Source organism: Dunckerocampus dactyliophorus, chromosome 14, assembly GCF_027744805.1.
Source record: "Dunckerocampus dactyliophorus isolate RoL2022-P2 chromosome 14, RoL_Ddac_1.1, whole genome shotgun sequence".
Classification (NCBI taxonomy): Eukaryota; Metazoa; Chordata; class Actinopteri; order Syngnathiformes; family Syngnathidae; genus Dunckerocampus; species Dunckerocampus dactyliophorus.
This window is the reverse complement of record NC_072832.1, coordinates 22289968-22315000: the sequence shown is the minus strand read 5'-3', so window position 1 is coordinate 22315000 and position 25033 is coordinate 22289968. Positions and strand designations below refer to the sequence as shown.

The window sequence follows — 25033 nt, the reverse complement described above, 5'->3', positions numbered from 1 at the left end:
ACAATTACGTTTGAGTTAATTTTTATTATTATTAATTATTATGAATGAAATGCACCGTTACATTTAATAATAATAATATGAATTATTATTATTGTTATTATTAATTGGTATTTATTATTCTATAATTTAAAATTAATGTCGAATTTTTTTGTTTTGTTTTCACATTTAATGCAAGATTATTTTCTCTCATGTCAATGAATGAGTTAATAATGAACATTCAGGCATGTACTGGAAGTGTGTGAGGTGACTATGAAAGTGCTGATCCAAATCGGACTTAACACTTCTTTTTGTGTGCGTGTGTGTGTTTTGTAGACAAACATAGACTACCTGATGATGATGATGATGCTGATGATGATGATGGCTGGTGATGTTGATGAGGGAGATGGTAGTCGGCAAGGCGCCTTTGAGCAAGGCCCGTCCTCCTCCTGGTCAGTGGAGCTCCAGCAGGTGGGTCATGTGATGTTTGAGCAGGTCCACACGTCTGCCAGGTGGAGGATAGCAGCAGTCAACACTTCCTGGACGTAAACGCGGAGTGAAAGATGTTGAAAAAGTGAGTAGTTAGGATGAGAACACAATTTGTGTGTGTGAGACGAGAAGACAGTGTGAGAGTTTTTGTACCAGCCCCTCTCTCTCTTCACGTGTGTGTGTGTGTATGTGTCACTCTGCCTCTTTGGTTCTTTCCTTCCCTTGCTTGCCCAGGGCCATGTCTCCATAGGAAGTTGTCCCCTCGCCTTGCCGCCTACTATTCACTCTGTGTGTGTGTGTGTGTGTGTGTGTGTTTATGGCGTCTGGCATCTAAAGGAAGTCCAATATTGTATGAAGACACAATGGCTCCAGGTCGCAGCCCAACATTCCCTCCTTGTCACCCTTTTCTTATCTGGGCGCTGGTTCCCACAACCTTGTGATGCTTTTGGTGTGTGTGTGTGTGTGTGTGTGCGTGCATGTGTGTTTGTAATTGAGAAGCTGATGAAGTTTTGTTGCCACCTGAAAGTTCACTGATATCAGCGATCATACAAGTGGCACCATTGTCCTCATGTCAAGAACGTAAATATTCAAGCAACAACTGCCCAGTAGTAGCACGTTAAAAAGCTTTAATTTAATACAGCATTTGAAGAACAGACACTTGACAGAGTATGTATGTAATATGGAGTGTTTTCAAGGGTCACAGTGTGATCAGCAGTCAAACGCAGCTAACGCAGCTAAAACGCTGGACAACATTCGCCCATATGTTCGTGACAGCCAGAATGCTAAGAAAATAATCCGATATACCAATAAGTGAATTCATTGTAGGAGATGACCATCCTTTGTCAGCGGTGGAAGACACCGGGTTCGCCGACTGCTCTCTCATGAGAGCCCACCTATGTGCTACCTGGAAGTCCTTCTAGGGCTCCACCAATGTACTCTCACATCCAAGCCTCCTTAAAGAAGGCGTCTCATCCTCTGTAAATTTCACAAGTGATATATGGTTTCTTGAAAACGTAAGTCAAATTAAGGTGATTTTATGGTTCCTTTTTTCATATACTTTTCCCGATTATACGGAGCCCCTGGCCGATAGCACTCAGAAATAAATTGAAAAATGTATAATTAATCGATGTGATTGGTATCGGCCGATTTCACTCAGTATCGGAATCGGCAGCATAAAGCCCTGATCGGAGCATCTTTGTAGTGAATCACTGCACATTCGTGATTGAGCATTTACGGATCCGCCAATTTGCAGATTTTTGTCCAAAATATACCTACCATCCATTTTATATGCCACCTATCCTCATGATGTTCGCGAGGTATGCTGGTGCCTGTCGCAGCTGACTTTGGGCGAGAGGCAGGGTAGACCCTGGACTGGTCGCCAGCCGTAGACGTAGAAATCTACTACTGCCAGCCAATCGCAGGGCAGTCAAAAATGTATATTTATTTCCATGAAAATAGGTTGTTTTCCCCCAGAAAACACATCTCACTGTTCCTTCAAGTCATTTAGCCTGAATTGGACGGAGAATGTAAGGTTCTTGATAACAGCCCTGAGGTCAATTGATGACTGCGGGACAATCAGTGAGGGTGTTTTATTTAATTTGACCTAACGATAATGATCATCATCAACTTTTATGTCTCCTTTTTTCCAACAGAACTTGTGATAGTGTTGACTGCCTGCTGCTTTCCTCCAGGCTTTCTGCATTTGTGTGTGTGTGTGTGTGTGTGTGTGTGCGATTTAATACATTGGACATGGTGGTTATGCCATGTGACTTTCAAAGAAAAATGGGGAACATAGCTAGGAGCAGTGTTATGTTTTTAACTATTGACAGAAACTTGATTGTGTGGTTGTGAGTTTTTGTGTTATTTCTGATGTGTGTGTGTGTGTGTGTGCGTGTGTGTGTCCGTGAGTTGTTAAAGTTGAAATTAAAATGTAAAAAAAAAAATTATTCAGGTCAAACAAGTTTCAAGTGAGGTGCCAAGGGCCAAAAAAGCCTTGATTCCAACACATGACATGCCCTCTAAAGCTGATCTTTTTAAAAACGACTCAGCTGCTGTCCCAAAGTCACAACCAACACAAAACACAACCTAACAAGACGTTTTGACACACACAATTTACTTCCAAGGTGAAAGTGGTGGTTTCAATTTTCCTACATGCATAAATTGTCCTACATTTGCAACTTTTGTGTTGTGTGTTTGTTGTGTATGAAATGTAGTATTCTTGTTCTACGTGACGTGGAAGTTGTGTAGATTGTCAGTCATCCTGGTCCTGGTAATCCGCAATGGTTGAATCAAGGCAACTGGGCTCTTCTTGTTTGTTGAAGATGTTTCTCATCTTTAGTTCAAAAGGTTTCTTCAGTTAGCAGCTAATGTTAGCACTCCACTCTCAACAGCACAGCCTGGACTTTGAATTTCTTCCATTCAAAGTTGTAATAATGACGTCAATTAATGAAAAATAATTATTGCAAAGCATTAGGCATGGAAATGTAATTTTTTGGCTTGTGGACAAAAGATATAATAATCAAAATCACAGGGGGATGTCAATTGGGATACACTGTGGTCATCTTTGTAATCACACACAGTCAACTCCAGTGTGTGCCTCCTAGCTCACAATAATAAACATTTGTTTCCTGTGCCTGCTGGCTACTTCGTCACCCCAACGAGAATTGATCTGGAATCAAATGTGTTGAAAAACAAAAAAAACTTACTAATCTTCATCTTCTTTCCCATCAAAAAGAACACGTTGGTACTAAAGGTGTCACAACATCTCGTGTCACAAGTGAGATCAAAATGTGACAAGATGCCTCATTCAGAACAAAGATGTCAATTAATCAATTAATTAATCACACAATAAATGAAAATTAACTCCCTAATTTTGTCAGCCTCAATATATTGCCATGTGTGACTGTTTTCCTCATCCCTCGCCTCCAAACAGGCAGGCAGTTGGTTCACTCTGTGCATTGCATTCAGCACCTTGGTGTGTTTGTTCCATAGAACAACGGCATAAACAAAACAAGCTCTTTTGTTAGTCATACAGTCTCTTTGTCTCAGTGGGTGAAAGCAGGGCTGATAGCATACACACAGAGTGCAGAAGAGTGTAATGTAGTACAAAAGTATAAATTATGTTAGTAGATTGCAATTTGTCATATATTTTACATTGTACTTTTCTTAGAAATAAAGTTAAAATCTTGTCAGATCTCGCAGACCCAATCTCGTGTATCGTCCCGTCTCATAAACTGGGTAGCACCCCTCGTTGGTACTCCTGTCTGTTTACTGTGCCTTTTTTACAACAGTAACACGAAAAGCAAAAAGAAGAAATGGGAGTGAGACAAAAAATAATAATAAGCAATTTATTAGCATTAAACTAGCTGTTCGTCAGTTGATCGAAAGTTTAAGACCATAGCTCAAAATAGAAATAAAATGTTGAAAAAGGTACTCAGTAATGAGTAGTTGCAACATTCTTGTTAATCAGTTGAAAAATGGGTTTGGGCATGCTTGATGCCAGTGTTTAGGAGGCTAGTGGGAATGTTGCTCCAGGTGGTGAAGATGGCTTCACGGAGGGCATCCACTGTCTGGAACTGATGTCCATTTTTGTAAACTTCCCTTGCCATCCATCAAAAAATGTTCTCAATTGGATTTAGATCAGGGGAACACACAGGATGGTCCAAAAGAGTGAACTTATTCCTCTGGAAGTCCTTTGTCAGGCGGGCATTGTGAAGTGCTGTGTTGTCCTGTTGAAAAAGCCAGTCATTACCACACAGACGAGGGCCTTCAGTGATGAGGGATGGCCCCTGCAACATCTTCACATAGCCAGCTGCCATTTGACGCCCCTGGACAACCTGAAGCTCCATTGTTCCATTGAAGGAAAAAGCAGCCCAGATCATGATGGCACCCCCTCCACTGTGCCGTGTGGAAAACATCTCAGGTGGGATCAGCAACGTCGAAGTTCCACCACTTGACTTTTTTGTTCGATAACCCTCAGGATGTTTGAAGAAATTTCAAATGATTGTCTTACTACTTACTACACTACAGCAATGGCGCGCTGCGAGAGGCCTTGTTTATCAGCTCAACAATTAAAGACAGAAAGCGTTTTTGTCTTTGCCATCAAGAAATCATGACAGTGTGAAATGCTGACAGAAAATGACATTGAATCCACATTTTTGCCAAGATTTTGGCTTTTAAAGGCTATACTCTTAAACTTTTGATCAGCTGGTGAACAGCACATACCACTTTAATGCTTGTTTGCTCACTCTAATTTTTTTGTGTCTCACTTCCAATATTTTTTTTATTTTGAAGCTCTACTTATAACCTCCTTCAGATCCAACAGTGCAAAATGTAAATTATTACATTTTTTCAACTGGTCTTAAAATTTGGATTAGGAGTGTATATAACAGAAACAAAAAATGCACCACAGCAATATGAAACCAATATGAAACCAATGTTCCATCTGTAGTTCGTGAAGTGACGTCACTTCCTCGTGCTTCCCTAGTCTGCGACTGGATTGTTTTTTTAGTGGTGAAAAATATAAACCTTTATGTATATGAGGACTTGCACACGTACAGGGATGCCCGTGCATGTGTACGTGTGCACACTCGGATTGCATGCATGCTTCCCCACATTGCTCACTGAGTTGGCCGGGGTGTTGTTGTTTTTATTGCGGCGACGGTGATGTCAGCAATATGACTATAATTTTTACAATGATGTGCATTGCAGTTATTGTCATTCTGATCATTATCATAGTTAATCATTTTATTACTGCTATTATGTGTGACTGTTTCAATGCAGTATTGTCATTGTGATCACTATCATAGTTCATCATTTCATGACTGCTATTATGTGTGACTGTTTCAATGCAGTATTGTCATTGTGATCACTATCATAGTTCATCATTTCATGACTGCTATTATGTGTGACTGTTTCAATGCAGTATTATCATTGAGGTTGTAGATATCATTTTGTCCTTTCCGTCAGGGTCTATGTGGTTGCCAGGGACTTTTACTGATGTTGCCCTGTTTGTTTCTGTTCTGTTATTGTTGTCACAATTGTTGTTGCTGCTGTTGTCCTTGTCTTTGTCTTTTTTTGTCCCCCTCTTGTCCCCCCCCCCCTCCCTTTTCTTTTCTCTTCTTCTCTGTCCCCTCCTGCTCCGGTCTGGCTGCTCCAAATTTGCATAATAACAAGCATCAAAGTCAAATAAATTCTGTATAACAGGGGAATTGTATATCACACTTCTCCCTGGCAGACTAAATCTGTTGAGCACTTTGATGGCATTTAGATCTCCAATTCTATCTGCTTTAAAGACTGGTCAGGACAGGGGAAAAAAAGTGTTAAACATATCATTTGAGCACACGTCTAACACATGAAATATGCCACTGAATGTTATTTTTTATGGCAAAAATAGCAAGAAGTGTTGGTGACATGAGCATTTCAACCATAAAGGAAAGAAATCAGAAATAATAAATAAATAATAAATAAACTAAACAATTTAAAAATATATATTTAATGGATCCCGTTAGTACCTAGTGGAGCAAGGAATGAAGAAATCTGTGTGTATGTGTGTGCGTGTGCATGTGCATGTTTGACACCTCTGCTATCACACTAACCAGAGTGATAGCATACTTTTCCATAAAAGATCAGCATGCACATGCAAATATGGCTGTTTTATTTTTAGGAGGTTATCCATTGGTGTTGCAGCACACATCATTGGGGTGAGCTTATCTGGACAGCAGCACCTCCTCTGACACCAACACACACATAAAGAACACGTGCAAAAAAATAAACAACACGAACATACTGTTGTTTTTCAAAATCATTTTTTAACATTTTTGCTTCCCATTAACATAAAAACTTATTGTCAACTCAAAAGTCCAGTTCTTCCCTTTTTGTTCTAATTAAATATATTCATTTTCCGCCTTTATTGAAGCATGGAGTATACAAACAAAACAAGGCACTTTTAAATGCAATACATAGTCAACATACAGTATTATGGATGAGCATCTTACAGCTCATCAGCCCAAAAATAATTCTTCAAGACTTATGAGAAAACAATAAACTACAAGACAAGACAGAGAAAAAATTACAAAAATGAAAAAAAAAGCCATTAAATAAAACATGACAATTATATATGTTTAAAATAATAATACTTAGTGATGCAAGATAATTTTTTTCAAGCTGATGTCGATACCGATGACTTCTGCTTCTGCTACCAATATCGATAACTTTCTATATCTATTCTTTTTAAAATTTACAATTAACTGTAGATTAGTCCTTTAACCAGACAGAGAGCGATAGTGCAGCTGTCAATCAATTACAAATATTTCACCCTGTAAGACGCACTTTTGCAGAAATACAAAATTTTTTGTTATCCCCCAAAAAATTGGTCCTATTTTTCAGTCTCAGAATGCTATTGGGCATCTGTATGTAAGTACACCAGCTCACCCTCAGGTCAAGAAGTCACAACCTCCAGATTTTTGAGACAGCATCATCTCCTCAATTTACTGGACTGGACTTTGCCGGTTGATTGCGAGAACATTTTGAAAAAAATGCATTTTCACATCAGTGCCCTGACCTCCCGGAGAGCGACCAACATGCATGCATTTTGTCCACTGAACACGACCGTACGCCTCGCCGCTGTCCAGGCAGCAACCCACGAGCCCCAGCAAGGAGCCCAGTCCCCAAACCCGGCCAGAGGTACACTAGTACACCAGCTCACCTTGTACGCCAGCTCGCACCCCCACGCTAGCAAAAAGGTTGATCGAGAGAAGGAAGGAGTGACAGCGCGCTGCAGATGTGCTTGTGCAGTTATTGCACAACAACAATTATTGCACATCAATTGTGCCCAAAGTCTGCCTTTGCTACCTCCAAGTTAAGGCACAAATATAACTCCATAGACGTGCACCTCCAAAAAGATCTTTGAGCAGCAACAATGCCACTCGCCAAGGGCTGACTGTTGCAGGGTATTGACCAGCCCCTCTCTCCTCAATCTGCATCGCTCATCCACTACACAGCGCCAACAAGTCAAATACTGTGGTTTGCTCATGAAGCCTACACCACAGTCCCAACCCGTACCAAGAGCCACAAAAGTAGAGGTGTAGGGGTGCCCAAAGTGCGGCTCAGGCCATCTATGGCCCGTAACTCATTTGTCATTGCATCACTGTAGAAACAAAATAACATTTAAAAAACAGCAAAAATGATTTGGACATTTTTCTCCTTCTTTGTACTTTTACCTTTGTTCCTACCCTTTGTTTGTTCAACAAACTTAACCATTTTCATTTACTTATGATTTGTAACCACCTTCAACACTCAGTAAAGCATTTGTGGGAGATGCTTGGGGGAGGAAATTTTATTCACTGTTCTGCACCAGGTGTTGGTGTCCAGGAATGTATGGTGTTGCAAGTTGGAGGCTACTTGCATACCTATTAGTAGGATAATCAGAGTTTACAATTACTGTGTTATTCACAATTGTGACCAATTTAAATGTGTGAATAGGTTACTTCAGTTCAATGTGTAAAAACTTCATATTACAATTCCTTTTATTTATTCCTTATTGCACCCCCTCATTAGCATCCCCTCATACCTTACCATCAAGCAGTATATTCAAGGCAAGCCACACCTGTGGGTGAAAGCTGGAATCTGTGGCATGATGCTTGACTCTGTTGTTTATGTTTGTGATATCTGTTTGTCTTTGATGTCAAATCGTATGACAACAGGGCAGTCACACTTTAATCCTTCGCTTGACCAGGACCTGTGCAGGAGATTCAACCCTGGAACAAAGCCACCAACACCTACATTGATGTTGAAAGGCCTTACATTGTGGGTGCCTACAACAAATACATGGGAGGCGTGGATGTGTTGGATGCGTTTACAGCGAAATACAAGTTCGCCCTGAAATCTTGGCGTTGGTACATGTACATCTTCTGGCACACCATCAACCTTGCTATGGACAACACAGGCTCCTCTACAAGCATCACTGCCAAGCTCTCAAAATTCCAAAGGAGATCCTGAACATGAGAACGTTCCAGGTACAAAATGGAATCCTCTCTCATTCTGGTAAGAATCTATTTCTGCTGTTTGCCATATTTGTGATATCTTTGATGTATTCATTCTTCTCTGTCCAAATGGACACTGGATGCTGTTTCTGGGACGATCACTATAAATAAATCTGTCAGAGTTATTGTTGTTGCAATAAATGACTGTTCATAACAAGATGGTGGCATGGCTCAGGTGGTGGAGTGGTCGTCTCCCAACCTGATGGTTGCAGGTTCGCTCGTCCGTGCTCCCGTGATCATGTTGAAGTGGCCTCGGGCATTATACTGAACCCCCAGTTCCTCCTGATGCTGTGTCATCAGTAGGTAATTGTGCTAGCAGTGTCAAAGTGAAAGACTGTTTAACATGACTGAGAGGTTTTTTTTGTTATACTGTTCTGGGACAAAAGCAAAACGCTGCAAACAAATCCTTAGTTCTATAATGTTCAGACAATGAGTGCAAATACAGGTGATTCTGCTCCCCACTGAGCCCAGCATTGCAATATTCACGTTGCATAATCATTTAAAATTCTTGTATATGGGTAATGTTTGATAGCAAATGCTAACTGGGTGTAATACATGAACTGTGTGCCCTAATGAACGTTACATAGCTAATTTGACTGACACATTATCAGTACTCAGGTTGTTTATGTGTAATTATCTTTATTTTCATATTGAAGTAAATTATGATAGCAACTACTTTGATTACCTGTAAAATTTGAAAATCTGAATGTGAAATACTAATCATTGATATTTACATTAGAATTTCAGAGTTTACTGGTTACATTTTGTATATGTTATATGTTTTATAGAAAGAGGTAGATCATTTTGACTTGTACTTGCATGCTGAGAAAGTGCGTGCACTCCTGATATACATGTATAACGTACATAAGTACGTACTCATATTTTTTAAAAACTTGCTATATTTATAGAAGTAGGTAGATCTTTGGGACTTGGTCATTTTAAAAGTAGCTCGCAGGCTAAAAAAAGTGTGAGCACTCCTGCTATAGGCTAACTGCTGTTCATTTGTTTTCTTGAGTGAGAGTTTTAATTGTGTAAATGTGGATTTAAGTCAAATGCAGTTTAAGGGGAGCTTGAGTTTGTGAAATAAGCACCTTCCTGGAGTTGGAAAAAGTTGAAGTGTGTTGAGGCGGGGAAAAGGGGGGCTGGGAGGGGTTGTACTTGGAGGATTTGTGCACTGCAAAAAATAATTGTCCATTCTATTTGTGTTGTTTTTATTTATTAATAAATGTTGTAGCCTTTTGTGGCAGGGTTTAACTTATTAGTAACTAATTATTAATTTAATTTAAAAATTAAATTAATAATTTAATTTTAATTGTGGTTTTAAAAATAAATTTTAAAACTTGTCTGTGTAAAAAAGAAAAACTAGTTGTGAGAATTTTCGTGTGTGTGTGTGGGAGGCGTGACGGGGGCGCCACAGCTTCAGTCCGCTCAGGGCGTCATTCAAGCCAGAGCCGCCACTGCTACCATCTCTATTGAGTGCTGTATGCTCGCTCACTTCCACCTTTCCGTGCACCCCATAAAGTTGAAGACAAAACAGGCGTAAATAGTGACGTCACACGCCAGTTTTGCCACTTGGCAACAGAAACCGAGCAGGTTATCCAGTTAAATCCTTCTTTAGCAAATTTAGTATGATGATTTAGATCTGAAATGTGCTTTTTGTGACTCTCATACTGAGATTGTTGTTCATCTGTTTTGGAAATGTGAATATACCCGTAAACTGTGGCAAGATGTTTGTAGATTTATTTTAGATCATATCTGCTGTGATTTTGAGCTCCTCCAGCAAAATGTCCTTTTTGGCTTTGTAAAGAATGATGCTCCACCTGACAAAGAATATTTTTTAATTAATCTCATCTTAATTCTTGCAAAATTCTACATCCACAAATGGAAATTTTCCAAAGTGAAACCCCTTTTTAATGTTTTCGTGAAAGAACTGAAGCTGTACTTCAAATCAATATCCTGTGCTAATAACAAGAAAGCGATCAAGACTATAAATCTGTGCTCCCACTTCAATATCCTTCATTCAATTTAATTTTCATTGCTCATGTCCCTGGTGTGGTGTGCTCTGTGCTGCGATACTGCCCTCTCCTGTCCTCCTCGTTGCAGTACACCCTTCACACCATCACGAGGAGCAGATTGGCAACACCTGGAGACAATCATCAGCAGCAGTACTTAAGAAGCAAGCACTCCTTCCGCTGCTGCCAAATCGTTGCCATTCTCTTCTCGACTCAGGCTCTAGTTGTTTCAGCAGTTCCCCACTGTCTGCTACACTTGTTGCATACTTCTTGCTATTGTTTGTTCCCTGCCCGGCTTACTCCAGCAACGTAAGCTACTCGCTATTATTCCTGCTTGACTATTCAGCAGTGTTTTTCTGCTCTACTCTTTTGGTAGCTCCTTTTGTTCCTTACTGCTTTTCCCGTGTGCCTTCTGGATATAAGATTATTTTGTTGGTTTTTGGGTTGTTTTGTGGCAAATTTGGTATGTTTAGTGTGTATGTAAAAAGTTAGGTTGTTCATGTGAGAACAGTAAATGCTTTATTGATACTTTTTTGTTAAATTGTCTATTTTTTAAGGGTAAAAATTCAGTCCTGAATTTGTGGTTATTTATAATAATTAATTCAGGGTGTCTTTATGGAGACGTCTTTTCCAACGACATGAAAATGACTGCTTTTCACCATTCACTTTTCAACCAAATTTGGACCGCAAAGGGACGTCTTCATTGAGACGTCTTTTCAACGACCTGAAACTGACCGCTTTTCACCTTTCACTTTTCAACCAAATGTAAACGTTGTTTCAACGCCTGGACATGATGTCTTTTCAACCAATTTTTGCTGGGTGGGAACTCTCATGTATGTGGTGTAGCTTCTTACCCCCTGCATGGTGAATATGGTTTGGTGCTGGTAGGATGTATTGTTGGACAGTTACAGGCAAAATGACAAAAAGTAACTCATTCGGCCTGAGCAGGTGTTTAAGCACTTTTTAGGTGGTTTGGCCCTGCTCAAAATGTTTATTAGAATCTCAAGCGTTAGACATCTGTTGTGACGTTTGTCAGCCTAATACGATGACCCGAATGAAGTATGCGAATGAGGTCGAAATAATTGAGATCAGACATATATTACGGATGAGATCCTGCAATCGCGAGGATATGAATGGAGACGACTGGGAAGCTGAGGTGCAGATCCCTTCACCATTAAACAAGGGCAAGAATCAACATAAATATGCTGCAAGAATCCTCAGGTTTGGTTGTAAGTATTACCACCGCTTTTATTTTTCTCTGTATACAAAATAGATATTAAATTTTTACATTTATGGTGGGCCCAAAAACATTACTATTCTAACAAAGTCTATGTAGCCCAACAGAAACTTTGTTTGCATTAGCATTTCACTCAAAAAATATTCAAAGTAAATTCCCTGCCTCCTATTCTTTTTCAAAATTTAAGATTTAGCAGGTAATTATTTTGATGACTTGCTACTGCCAAATTTGGCCTGCTTTTAGGCCCCCATTTCCAACCCTGCAGCTGTAATATTCCAACTTGGGTTTTAAATATAAAAAAAAAAACATTTAATGCTCGATGCTAAGCATTGGGCAGCTGATTTTTTACTTGTTAAAAAATGTAAGGGTGGATTCACAAAAACTTGTCTATGAATAAATTTTAAAAAAGTCCATGGGTGTATTGTTTTCTTACCTCTGCAGGAGGTTATGCTTACAATACATATCATATACTCCTGCCCATAACCAGATATTTTGGGGGGGGTGCAAAAATCTTTTGCGATGGAGTGAAGCGACCGAGCGGGGGGAGGTTGTGGGAGTGGGGTATGCCCCCTCCCAGAGCAGGGAGAATTTTGCATTTGGAGCCTGAAAAAACAGTTTTCTGATGCATATTTTGGACAGACATAACAATGTTACTTCCTCCAAATTACAATCTTAAGGGCAAAATGACATCAAACTTGCCCTATTTAGATAAATTAATCCGTTTACTGGCTGACTGAGCATGCCATGGCTTCAGTGATGGATGCTATTTACACAGGCCTACACAATATGAATCACTACAGTGTGTTTCAGCCTTACCTATTACTAATTCAGCATCATCTTTCTTGGATGTGTCGTGGAAAATATGTCCACCACTTCCTCCAGGTTGATAACCTTTTTGCAGTGAATGTGGAGAAGTGCCAGCGAGGTCAGCCACTGTTGCGTCATACTGGCCCTCGTGTAGGTGTTCAGACGCTTCAAGGTACTGGCACTTGGCTCACATTCACACGATGTTACTGGGATGGTACAGGCCAACTGAAGGAGGACCCTGATGTTGGGGAAGTGAACGGGATTGTGTGACGGTCCACAACTTGATGTGGGGGAATGCAGGTGACTAATGCAGGACAGTTGAGCGTAGACTTTGGTCACGGGATAATCATGTCTCATTCCTAACAGTTCTGAGCACTTTCTACAGCAATTTGGATTCCATTTTACAAAACAAAAAGTGTTCCGATTGGTTGTGATGGTATAGTATATTGGTTGACTAACCCTTTCTAATTCCCCTTAAAATTATCTACACATTTTATAATTTGTCTCACAGGTGCACTAATATTCATACAATGAAATACAGTCAAACCTGTCCTAGCGGCCACCTTTATAGAACGGCCACCTGCCTATAGCAGCCACTGAAAAATCCCCCGCAGCAAATTTACATGTTATAGACCCTGTGTATAGCAGTCACCTGCCCAACGCGGCCAGCGGCCACCCATTTTGTCTCCCTTGGTCCCTTTTGTCTCCCGCATATAGCGGCCAAATTACCGACTCAAGTAGAAGCTTCATGCACGAAAAAGTTTCGTTTTTTCAGTCAATGAAGCCGTCGCGTGTAGACTTTAATTACTGAGTCCTAGCTCAGTCACAATCATTCACAAGAACTGTCAGTTGTTCCACATAAAAAAGCCGTCGTCTTTTGAGCTTGCTATTTCCTGGTCAAACATGTAACTTTAAGAGCATTTGCACCAAAACATTACCGCAAAGTAGGCTGGGAACAGGACGTGCTCCCAGCGACGCTACAATTTAAAAAAAAAAAAAAAAAAACATACGTGTTCCGCCCTGCGTAGTTCAGTCATTGTTTCTGTCTGACCTTTTTTGAGTGACGGACGTATCAGACGAACAGTTGTAAGGCAGTCAGTCACACGTGAGAGCTTTGTCACGAAAACGTGGTCAGATCTTTTGTCTGTGAGTAAAATATAGTAAGATTGTATATCGTTCTGCATAGTATTTGCATATACAGTGATGTCTTGTGGTGTTCTCATTAGCTTGTTCTCGCGGTGAAATGTGTTGGCGATGTGTGATGTTTGGTTTGTCCAGCAGAGGTCTACAGAGGTACGTTTTAATTGCAATTATGTCTGTTATGTCACGTTTGATGTATAGCAATTGTACTGTGAATGTTGTTTATTTGTATATGAGAGGAACAGGTGTAGTTTATTGTGCTAATGTGTGATATAATCAAAGCACTTAACTTTTCATATTTGTTTACATCGCACAAAGGATGTCACACTTTGTAATATTTAGTTTGTGTTTATATTTGCAGTCTTACAGTCTATAAAGGGAGGAAAAAGTGTAAAGAAATAAAACTGAGGACAAAAAATGATCTAAAAGGAGCATCAGTCCTCAACCAAACTTCTGGAGCTTCCCTTCCTTCCTGTATGCTGTTATCTATCTGTCTAGCTGCACAGAGCTTAGTTCGTGTTGTGAGGGCAGAATAATACGCTAGCATGCATGCGGCAGTGGGAGCAAAACTGAGTTCGGTGGTACTTAATTGAAGTATTTTAGAATGTACTCACGTTATTTTTGATCAATCCTCATCCACAAATCCATCAAAGTAAACATCTTCTGTGTTGGACACAAAAAAATCAGTCTTCTTTTCCGTTCGCTACTAGTCTGTTAACTTATCAGTGTTATTCAGCTCCGAAGCAAAGAAGGAAACTTCTCCTGTTGCTTCTGCCAACTTTATTTATTGAACGCCGCCACCAGACAGCAGTTCAGAACACACACACATCTCTCAGCATCGTCTCTCCTTCCTGCTTGCCCACAAGGCAAAGGTTAAACAAGCCCCACTACATAGCTGTCCAGGCAATGCCTGTAACAAGTGACACCGTTTATTTCCTGGTGTGTCAATACTGTAATGCCACTTGTTGTGGGGAAGGAGAGACTCACGTTGCCAATGCACTTTAATGGCTTTATTAACAGCGGAGAACACTGCAGGACTTTACATCCACGCCAACATAAACACACTTCCCAACTCTCTCGAAACTCACAGCTAGCACTGAGCATAGCTCTCCTGCTCGGGACGCCCACCGTCAATCCCCGTCACTTCCTGATGAACTAAAGCTGTAATGACACTGCTGTATAAAAAGTAAAATATTAAAACAAGCGTAAGACATTACTGGCACAGCTTTGTTCTGTGGGTCGTGGATATATTCTATCAGTTATTATTAAGCCTCTAGCTTCCTTTTAGTAAGTAAAAACCTTGGCTATGATTGCACTACATTGTCATGTAGACCTACAAAGTACACTTGGAAGAACAAGAGGTGAATAAATGTATTGCAACTGATGTGAAACTGATGAGGGGTAGGATTAAATAAGCTTTGCTTCTTCCTACTCCTTTTTGGACATGCAAAATTGTGAATTGTACTATGTGATGTGCTACTGTTTGACTCATATGCATGTTCAGGATTAAAACCATGAACCATGAATCATGATAATAAGCCTACTGTAGTAGTGCTGTACAACTTTTATCCGCAGTCCGCAGTGCCCTCTACTGGTCAACATTATTATTATTTTTTTAATTCCCCCCCCCCCCCCCCCCTTTTTTTTTCCTCTACTGGTCAACATTCAAACTGGACGCCAACCTGTCTATAGAGGCCACCTGTCTATAGCGGCCACTTTTGCAGACTCCCTCTCGTGTCCGTTATAAACAAGTTTGACTGTATTTTGTAATCCAATTTACAATACAGGACAAGTTAACACATTCAAACTTCTTTTGCATGATGTCCCTGAACACATCTCGTGGCCAACATGGCTGCTGCTGCACAGCTTGCAATACTAAATGAGGCCCAGCAATTAGCATTAGCAAAGTAGCAACAAGTAGAAACAGCATATTGAGAACAACATTGTCACAATGACATAGAATATTACCTGTAACAACAGTTTTACAGAGGACTGACAGGTGAGCGTCGACTTTGGTCACGGGATAATCTACATTGCAAATATATGATTCCAAGTTAGTTCAACAAAGAAACTGCATTAAAGTTTTTAAAACTTCACTCAAAAGTGCAGACTGGCTCTTTCCAATTAGTGAACACTATCAAATGCACATGACATTGTACATGACAAAATATAAACGCACAGTAAACATTAAATCACCAAATATCCCGGACAGTGCAAAAACGTGACTCACCATGTCTCATTCTGAGCACTTCCTGCAGCAATTTGCACATGCCACTATTCACTAGCAACAGGCGCTGTTGCAACACTTCTGCCATAATTTTTTTCACAGCACATCTACACTCCGTTACAATTGCACACCTTGATAGCAGCTTTTTTTTTTTTTTTTAACCAAGCGGGCCTTTGGTCGCCCGCGGGGGGGTTTGTTCGAACCCCCCGAACCCCTCCTAGTTACGGGCCTGTATACTGTACTTGTATTTTTGCACAGCCTGAATGCCCTCACTCAAGCCTTCTTGATTAAAAACATAAAAGTACATGTAGTCAGTATATGAGTTAAGTCTGTGTGTTTTACATTAAATTTGATCTTCTCTATTGAAAACAGCAGTGAATTCCAAGTTATATATATATATATATATATATATATATATATATATATATATATATACAGTATATTACAGTCAAACTTGTCTATAGCGGCCACTAGAGGGAGTCTACAAAAGTGGCCGCTATAGACAGGTGGCCTCTATAGACAGGTTGGCGTCCAGGGAAAAAAAAGGGAAAAAATAATAATAATAATGTTGACCAGTAGAGGGCACTGCGGACTGCGGATAAAAGTTGTACAGCACTACTAGGCTTGTTATTACCATGGTTCATGTTTTTAATTCATCCTGAACATGCATATGAGTCAAACAGTAGCACATCACATAGTACAATTCACAATTTTGCATGTCCAAAAAGGAGTCGGAAGAAGCAAAGCTTATTTAATCCTACCCCTCATCAGTTTCACATCAGTCGCAATACATTTATTCACCTCTTGCTCTTCCAAGTGTACTTTGTAGGTCTACATGACAATGTAGTGCAATCATAGCCAAGGTTTTTACTTACTAAAAGGAAGCTAGAGGCTTAATGATAACTGATAAAATGCATATATGCAGTCAGATATTGACCAAGGGAGACAAAATGGGTGGCCGCTGGCCGCGTTGGACAGGTGACTGCTATACACAGGGTCTATAACATGTAAATTTGCTGCGGGGGATTTTTCAGTGGCTGCTATAGGCAGGTGGCCGTTCTATTAAGGTGGCCCCTAAGACAGGTTTGACTGTATGTGTGTATATATATATATATATATATATATATATATATATATATATATATATATATATATATATATATATACACACACATCACATTTTATTAAAACCACATTCACCCCAGTCGCCCTTTAACAATAACTCTCCAATATCGAATGCACATACCTTTCTTCGCCTACCAAAAGTGCAAATTAATAGTCAGTAGCCTCGTTGAATGGCCGCATTTACACGACCTCGAGGCATCTCCTCACCTTGATACACAAAAACGCTCACATAAATGTTTAGCTTGTCAAAGAAACACATTTTGTTTAATTTACAACTGTTGTTAGGTTATCTGCTCTCCTGACGACAGCCTGCTCAGTGTCTTTGTTTTTTATTTGTTCTTTATTTCTATTTTTTATTTTTATTTTTTATTTATTTTTTAATCAACTTTATTAATGCCTTACAAATTACACTAACAGTGCATCAAACCATGGGCATTAAAAAATAACAGTTGGATAACAAAAACACAAAATAAATCATACAGACATCGAGATTAAAGAAATAAAACAGAAAAGTGATAAATAAATATAAATAAAAATGAAAAAAAAGATAATAATAATAATAAAAGTAAGATACACCAGGTGTTAAGGAACGGAGCGTGCTGCGGGTTGGATCCCAAGATGCGGTAGACGACGTGTGGTTTGGAAAGATGATTATTCCAAAACCAAAATGGAAAAAAGTACAACAGAGGATAGTAACAACTAAAGGTGACCCACATGATATAAAGGATGTAAAACAAAAAAATGGACTTCAATACAGTCATGACTGTAGATAATACTGTACATTAAGTGAAATGTTTCCATCTTATATCACAACTGATCAGGGCCTAAACGAGTGTGGACCGATGAACTCAATCGAAGTTCCTCCCTGATGTTTCCTCGTCAATGCTGCCCTGTGAACATGAGGAAGGTTATAGTTAATAAATACATTTTTGACATGAACTGCACGTATTGTGTATTTAAAATCATATTTTTTTCTAAAATACTGTAGCATTTGCAAGCAGTAATTTATTTAAACAGCCAGTGCAACGTTATCATTCATTTGGAGTTGTGTTTGTCACCCAACAAATGTCCAATACAAGTTGTGGACACACCTGTTTTATTTTTTAAGATAGTCTCCACCACCAGACCACCCAGGAGCATGTTTGAAATGGTCTGCCATAGTACGTGAAATTTCATGGTCTGTACGTGGCTTTGCTGTCCCACCTTTTGACAGCAGCTGCAATTACAAAGAAAATCATATCAACATTTCTTTATTCCTAATTACACAAAATTATCAAATGAACAACAAAAAAAATGTGTACGTTGTCGCATTTCAAATTTCTAGACAGAAAAATCCATTAAAAAAAAAAAAAAACTAAAGTTGTGAAACTCCATATGTACCTGTCACAATAGCGTAAAGTTCTGTCGGTTGGAATGCCCTTTTGGAACCGTGGCCCTTCATATTGAATGAAGACATCAGGGAGTTTGTCATCAGCCTGAAAAATTAGCACAGGAGGTGTCTACACTTACCGGTAATCAGTTAACTTCTTGTGCTATTTAAGAGCTGGGGAGGGACGATGACAGGTGAGGTTTGGAGGATTATGTTTGATGTTCATAAAAAGTGTTTACATCAAGTTGTCATGTCCATATTCATGTTCTCTCTCTCTCTCCATCCCTCTCAGCTACCCAATGTTTTTTTGTTTGTTTTTTTAAAACTGATTTCTGGTGGTGCTAAAACTTAATCAGCACTCCCTTCTCAAGTCCATGCCTTTTTTAAAAATTGCAGTTAACTCTCTCCAAACATCAACTGCAGCTACAGAAACACTTGTGCCCTCTGGTCAGGCTACCTCACGCGAACGGCAAAAATGAATGGTGGGCATTTATGAAGGTGTGGTTGTCAAGCAGAGGTGGAGATATTTGAATTAGGAGCATTGTGAGCTGGCAAATTACTACATAACACATCTTACCATGTCCACTGTCATGTTCACTTTCAGCATCCTCTGTGGATGAATTTGGCAGCCGTCTAGGCCAAGTAAACATGAGTTTAATGACGACATTACCCATGGTGGATTCTGTAATCAAATATCAAATGCAGTGTATGAAGCTTATTTCACACCAATTCAGATGGCCTGACTTTTATTCGAGCTTTGAATTCAAGTCATATATAATTTTACTGTATATTATGCAGAGTGATTATGTGCACCAGGCCTCCTAGTTGACTACTCTTCATTAAAATGTTAATTTAGTTGACAGGGAAATTAACCGCCAGGATCATCCCTCGTTGTGATGAGATTAGAACTGTTCAATTTTACCATCTCTGGATGTTGAGTGTCCTAGAGTGGAAGGTGTAGCACTTTGAGGGCTTGATCGGTGATTGGAAGAGTTGGGATGCTCCCTTCTAGAGCGGGACTGCCCTGGAACACCAACATGGCATGCGTGGGACAGGAAGACAGGAAATTGCTTGAATGATTACGTGAACTGAGGAAAAGCGATGTGAAATCAATTTCCCTCACTTTTCCAAGGCCTGGAAAGGATAATTTTCTAATTCTATGACTTTTCCAGGGTTTTCGTATGTGTAGGATTTCTGTATTAGTGCACTTTGTTTTTACACCCTTCCCAAAAAATAGGTTGCCAACAATGTCTAAGTTGATTATCTTACCATATCTGGAAGATGAGCGTCTGGGAGTTGAGCCCACTGATGATTGAGAACAAGAAGTGGAATATCCTCCATCACTTCCATGACTTGATTGGTGATCGGGGGGAGTTGGAACGCTCCCTTGACCTTGACAACCCTGTAACACCAAGATGTGTGGAACAGGAAGACACGAAAATGCTGTAACTGAGAAAAAGACATGTTTTAAATACATTTCCAGAACTTTCCAGGCACGGAAATACACTTTTTCCAATTCAATGATTTTTCTACGATTTTTGTGGCTGTCATCCAGGTCATTGTATTCTCAGTGCATTCAATTGATCGTAACTGACGTGTCCCACCTAGTCTTTGAGCATGAACTGGACGAGAGTTGTCCTATCTAGTCTGACTGGTGTGTGTCCCAACTAGTCTTTGAGCATGAACCCATGAAGCCTGCTCGGATGAAAGGCAAAACGTCCTCTAAGACATCCCGAACAGTCCACCTGCCTCAAAAAATAGGTTTGGGGACAAGAGTTTCAATAAGTAAATATATAAATCGTTTGCATGTGAGAGTGAATGGTTGTTTGTCTATATGTGCCCTGCGATTGGCTGGTGACGAGTCCAGGGTGTACCCTGCCTCTCGCCCGAAGTCAGCTGGGATCGGCTCCAGCATAGCCGCGACCCTAGTGAGGATAAGCGGCATAGAAGATGGATGGGTAGATCATTTGCAGATATTAAGCAAAAGTGTATCATTAATCATGGATACACCATTATCTGGTTCACTGTGGATTGGGGGCTGTGGGAGAATGGTACTAATCTGATGTCATTACCTGCCGCGTTCCGAAGTCATTTTATTTAAGAACCAAAAAAGTGCAACATCCCCCATTACATACATTGCTACATTGGAACCATTAGATAAGTGGTCTTATTGATTTTGTTACTATAATGGTAGAGGAAGTGTTCATGATGGAGGAAGGTAGGTCACAGTTAAGCAGGAAGAAGTATTGTGGTGCACCAAAACCAAAATGGGTTATATGCGGTCCGAAAAATATTAGTTTGGTCCAGAGCGTACGGACTCAACACAGCCCAAATTCCAATTTCTATTTTTGGGCTAAATTTAGACCAACTCAGACGTGCTAAACTCAACCCATTTTTCAACGTCTATGTTAGGGCTAAATTTGGACCAAACCAGACGGACGAAACGCAGGCCATTTTTCAACGTCTATTTTTGGGCTAAATTTTGACCAACTCAGACGTGCTAAACTCAACCCAATTTTCACCGTCTATTTTTGGGCTAAATTTGGACCAAATCAGACGGACTAAACGCAGACCAATTTTCAACGTCTATTTTTGGGCTAAATTTTGACCAACTCAGACGTGCTAAACTCAACCCAATTTTCACCGTCTATTTTTGGGCTAAATTTGGACCAAATCAGACGGACTAAACGCAGACCAATTTTCAACATCTATTTTTGGGCTAAATTTTGACCAACTCAGATGTGCTAAACTCAACCCAATTTTCACCATCTATTGTTGGGCTAAATTTGGACCAACTCAGATGGACTAAACGCAGCCCAATTTTCAACGTCTATTTTTAGGCTAATTAAGGCAATGACTGACCGACCAGCTTTAGTCCAAAAAAGAACATCCAAATGACGTCTGGTTAAGCAATTTATATCTACTCACTTGTTTTTTTCTTAGCTGCTGAGGGATCTTCTTCTGACAGAATTTGTCCTAAAATTGTCCTAAAAAGTTGCCTACTTCTTGCAAATTAAACAATTATACAGTACTGGTAAAAGGTATTTTAAGTTGAGAAAATTTACCATCAACAAAATCATATGTCCTGTTCTTTACATGTCTCTTCCTGATTTCTTCTGGCACGATGGTGGAACCCTCATGGTCAGTTTGGGCTGATGAAGTGTAGTTATAGTCTTCACAATCTTTCTCATTGTCTAGAAAAGTCATGCCCAAAGTTAAGATGCACCAAATGTTAAAACAACCTCTGACTCAGAATTGTCTGTTTTCCAGCAGTATATTTATGCTTCATAAAAAATATTTAATGACATACCCGATATTGTCTTTATTTTCACAAGTGGGAACGTGTTCCAGTCATCCCTGGGTCCATCTTTTTTTTATGGGCTGAATGCACCCCTTTCTTTGGCCATCGCACAACATTTCCTTCTTCCTCTATACAGTTTTTTGGGATGACACCTTCAAACTGTTTGTCACCCTCAAGCCAAACAGCCTTTGCATAAACCATTGTCTGTAACATAGGCAAGGAGTACAGCAAGAGTAGAAACACCAGCAGTGTTTTAATATGTTATTTGGGAATAGTTCTGAGATTCGCTCGATTTCATGCAATAAAGGGAAGACGGCATATCCTCCATTGTGTGGTAGACGTACAGCTTTCCTTTTCAAGTCTTGGCTTTGTAATAGCTGTGGATATTGCCAACAAAAGCAATGTTCAGGAGTTTTGACTGGCAAGGCCTCTCAAAGAGGTTGGAGGTTCGACGATCTGGAATCACATTGCAAACCAATGTGCCATCAGCTCTTTTCTCTGTTAAATGCAACACTGCATTCGTGGCCTTTGCTTCAGTTTCTTACTTTTTTATGAACACTCTTTTTCTACCATACGCTTTGCCACTTGCACCAATGTGTTATGGCTGGTCTTCACAAGCTTTTTGATTGTTTGAAGATGGTTCTCAAAGGGGAAAGCAGATATGTCATTCAATGAGCGATCAAAGTTTGCAACATCTTCATGGAGGTGTTTTAGAGCATGCACATTGTAGACAGTGATTTGTCTCCATACACCTCAGCACTGTTGACCACAAAATGGTTGAGGAGCTCAGCTGCATAAGGCAGAAGCTGGTTTCTTCTATCACAGAGGAGGTTCGACATTCCAACTGTAAGGCTGGTGGTACAAATTTGGGTCCACAATTCCACGAAGCACCACAGGTCCAGTGTACAGCAAAAATTGTCGAAACTCAGTGGCTTTCCATCTGTCCAAGTCATGAAGGGATCTAGGCCTCCTGGCTACATCACTAATCATTGTATTCCTCAATCCAACAATTCTATTGGAAAGATCGGCTCTCTGTCTTGGAGGGAGTCTACGGGGGTTGGAGGTCTGACACAAGTAATATAGGATGCGCCTCACTACTCCCAGGCAAACTAGGTGCATATAATCAAGGACAAATGAGCTGACACATGGAATACCTGCTCTGATCAGTGGTGTCTCCCCATTCTGATGTTTTCCTTTGTAGGCCATCTGGCTGAACTTTTCATCTGTCCTTCGTGGGAATTTATCTTTACTGTTGAACACTACTTTCCCTGACCAGTCACCTCCCTCTTCACACCTTTCACAGCTCGAATATCCAGTGTGGTAGATAATTTTTTTGAGGAAAGCCCTTGCTGGAGCATCACATATAAAGGCATATGCACATGTATAAATCCTCCATTGTGCTCTACTCAATTTTCCTTGAGCCTTATAATCTCATCTACTAAATCTTTGATGTAGTCTTCCAGTGGTTCTGCTTTTGGCATGCCACTGAATAGACCGATTACAAAAGACTCAAATCCAGCCACCTTTGCCAACATGGGCCAGAATTGAACACCACTAGATCCGAATACTGGTACACCATCAACATTAATAATGACATTGACACTGTCTTCTGTGGAAGCTGGGCATTGTAAAAGTGTGCAGCGTATTCCACTTTCTAGGCCATAATAAAGGTACTCTCCATCACATATTGCCTGACATTCAACTACTTTTGGAGTGGAGAGAAGTGTCCGGGAGTCCATCTTTTGATGATGATGCTGGTCTTTTCATGTATTCAAAGAAAACTAACAGTGTTTTTTTTCTTCTGCTCCAGGATCTGATCAACCTCACCAACTCACAGTCCCACAGGAGTCAGACAGGAGTCATGGGAGTTTTGTGCAGCCTGCAATCCAGCAGAAGGTGCTATACCTTCTGCTGGATTGCAGTGACTAAATCTAACAGTTATTGCTTCAAAACGCGTTTCAGACCGAGTGCATTCATGAACATAGGCAAGAACTGCCCAACAATGAACCACATATGCACCAAACCACCAAAAAAGTGCTCAACACTCGCTCAGCCCGAATGAGTTTTTCTCATTTTGCCTGCAACTGTCCACCAATACAGCAGCACCGAGTGGCATTCACTATACAGGGAGTAATAAGCTACATTTAAATGGGATTTGAGCGTATAGCACCTTCTGCTGCCTTGCTGTGAATAAATCTAACAGTTATTGCTTTAAAACGCGTTTCAGACCGAGTGCATTTATGAACATAGGCCAAACCTGCCCAACAATGAACCACATATGCACCAAACCACCAAAAAAGTGCTCAAGCCGAATGAATTACTTTTTCTCATTTTGCCTGTGACTGTCCAACAATACTTCGGAGCAGCACCAAATCACATTCACTATGCAGGGGGTAATAAGCAACATCACATGAGATTTGAGCCTATAGCACCTCTGCTGGCTTGCAGTGACTAACTCTAACAGGTATTGCTGAAAAACTCCTTTCAGACAGAGTAGAGTGCATTTATGAACAGATGCCAAAACTGCCCAACAATGAACCACATATGCACCAAACCACCAAAAAAGTGCTCAACAACCGCTGAGCCCGAATGAGTTTTTCTCATTTTGCCTGTGACTGTCCAACAATACTTCGGAGCAGCACTCAATCACATTCACTATGCAGGGCATAATAAACTACATTACAGGGATTTGAGCCTATAGCACCTTCTGTTGGCTTACAGTGACTAAATCTAACAGGTATTGCTACAAAACGCGTTTCAGACCGAGTGCATTCATGAACATGGGCCAAACCTGCCCAACAATGAACCACATATGCACCAAACCACCAAAAAAGTGCTCTACACCTGCTCAGGCCGAATGAGTTACTTTTTTTCATTTTTGCCTGTGACTTTCCAACAATACAACCGAGCAGCACAAAGTCATATTCACTATGCAGGGGTAATAAGCTACATTACATGGGATTTGAGCCTATAGCAACTTCTGCTGGATTGCATTGATTAAATCGAATAGGTATTGCTTCAAAACGCGTTTCAGACCAAGTGCATTTATAAACAGAGGCCAAAAATGCCCAACAATGAACCCACATATGCACCAAACCACCAAAAAAGTGCTCAACACCCGCTCAACCCAAACCTTTAAAATTCATACTTTTTTGTGTGCATTGTTTTAAATACTGACCAATAAATTGTGCTCATATTTGTTTCTGGGTGTTATTGTACTTTACACTAGTCGACTACTCTTAATTAAAATGTTCATTTAGTTGACAGGGCAATTAGCCGCCAGGAACATCCCTCGTTGTGATGAGATT

The 25033-nt window shown here is 40.1% G+C and overlaps 1 protein-coding gene and 1 long non-coding RNA gene across 3 annotated transcripts in view; both read right to left on the bottom strand.

Annotated features, from left to right (window-relative positions):
* Positions 1 to 14527, bottom strand: part of LOC129194325 (gap junction alpha-5 protein-like) — a 29568-nt gene extending 15041 nt beyond the window's left edge. Inside the window, exons 1-2 of one of the 2 annotated variants that reach the window (XM_054799466.1) lie at positions 14318 to 14527; positions 328 to 515 (exon numbers count right to left, since the gene is read on the bottom strand). The gene's annotated coding sequence lies outside the window, so the exon portion shown is untranslated. Of the gene's footprint in view, positions 1 to 327; positions 758 to 14317 lie in introns of those variants that run through there. The other variant, XM_054799465.1, reaches the window with a different exon arrangement.
* Positions 14528 to 17635: 3108 nt separating this feature from the next.
* LOC129194163 (uncharacterized) lies at positions 17636 to 18529 on the bottom strand. The gene is made up of 3 exons (XR_008573699.1): positions 18436 to 18529; positions 18147 to 18271; positions 17636 to 17945 (listed from the first exon to the last, which is right to left on the bottom strand). It is a non-coding gene; the product is annotated as an uncharacterized LOC129194163 (long non-coding RNA).
* Positions 18530 to 25033: the final 6504 nt, after the last annotated feature.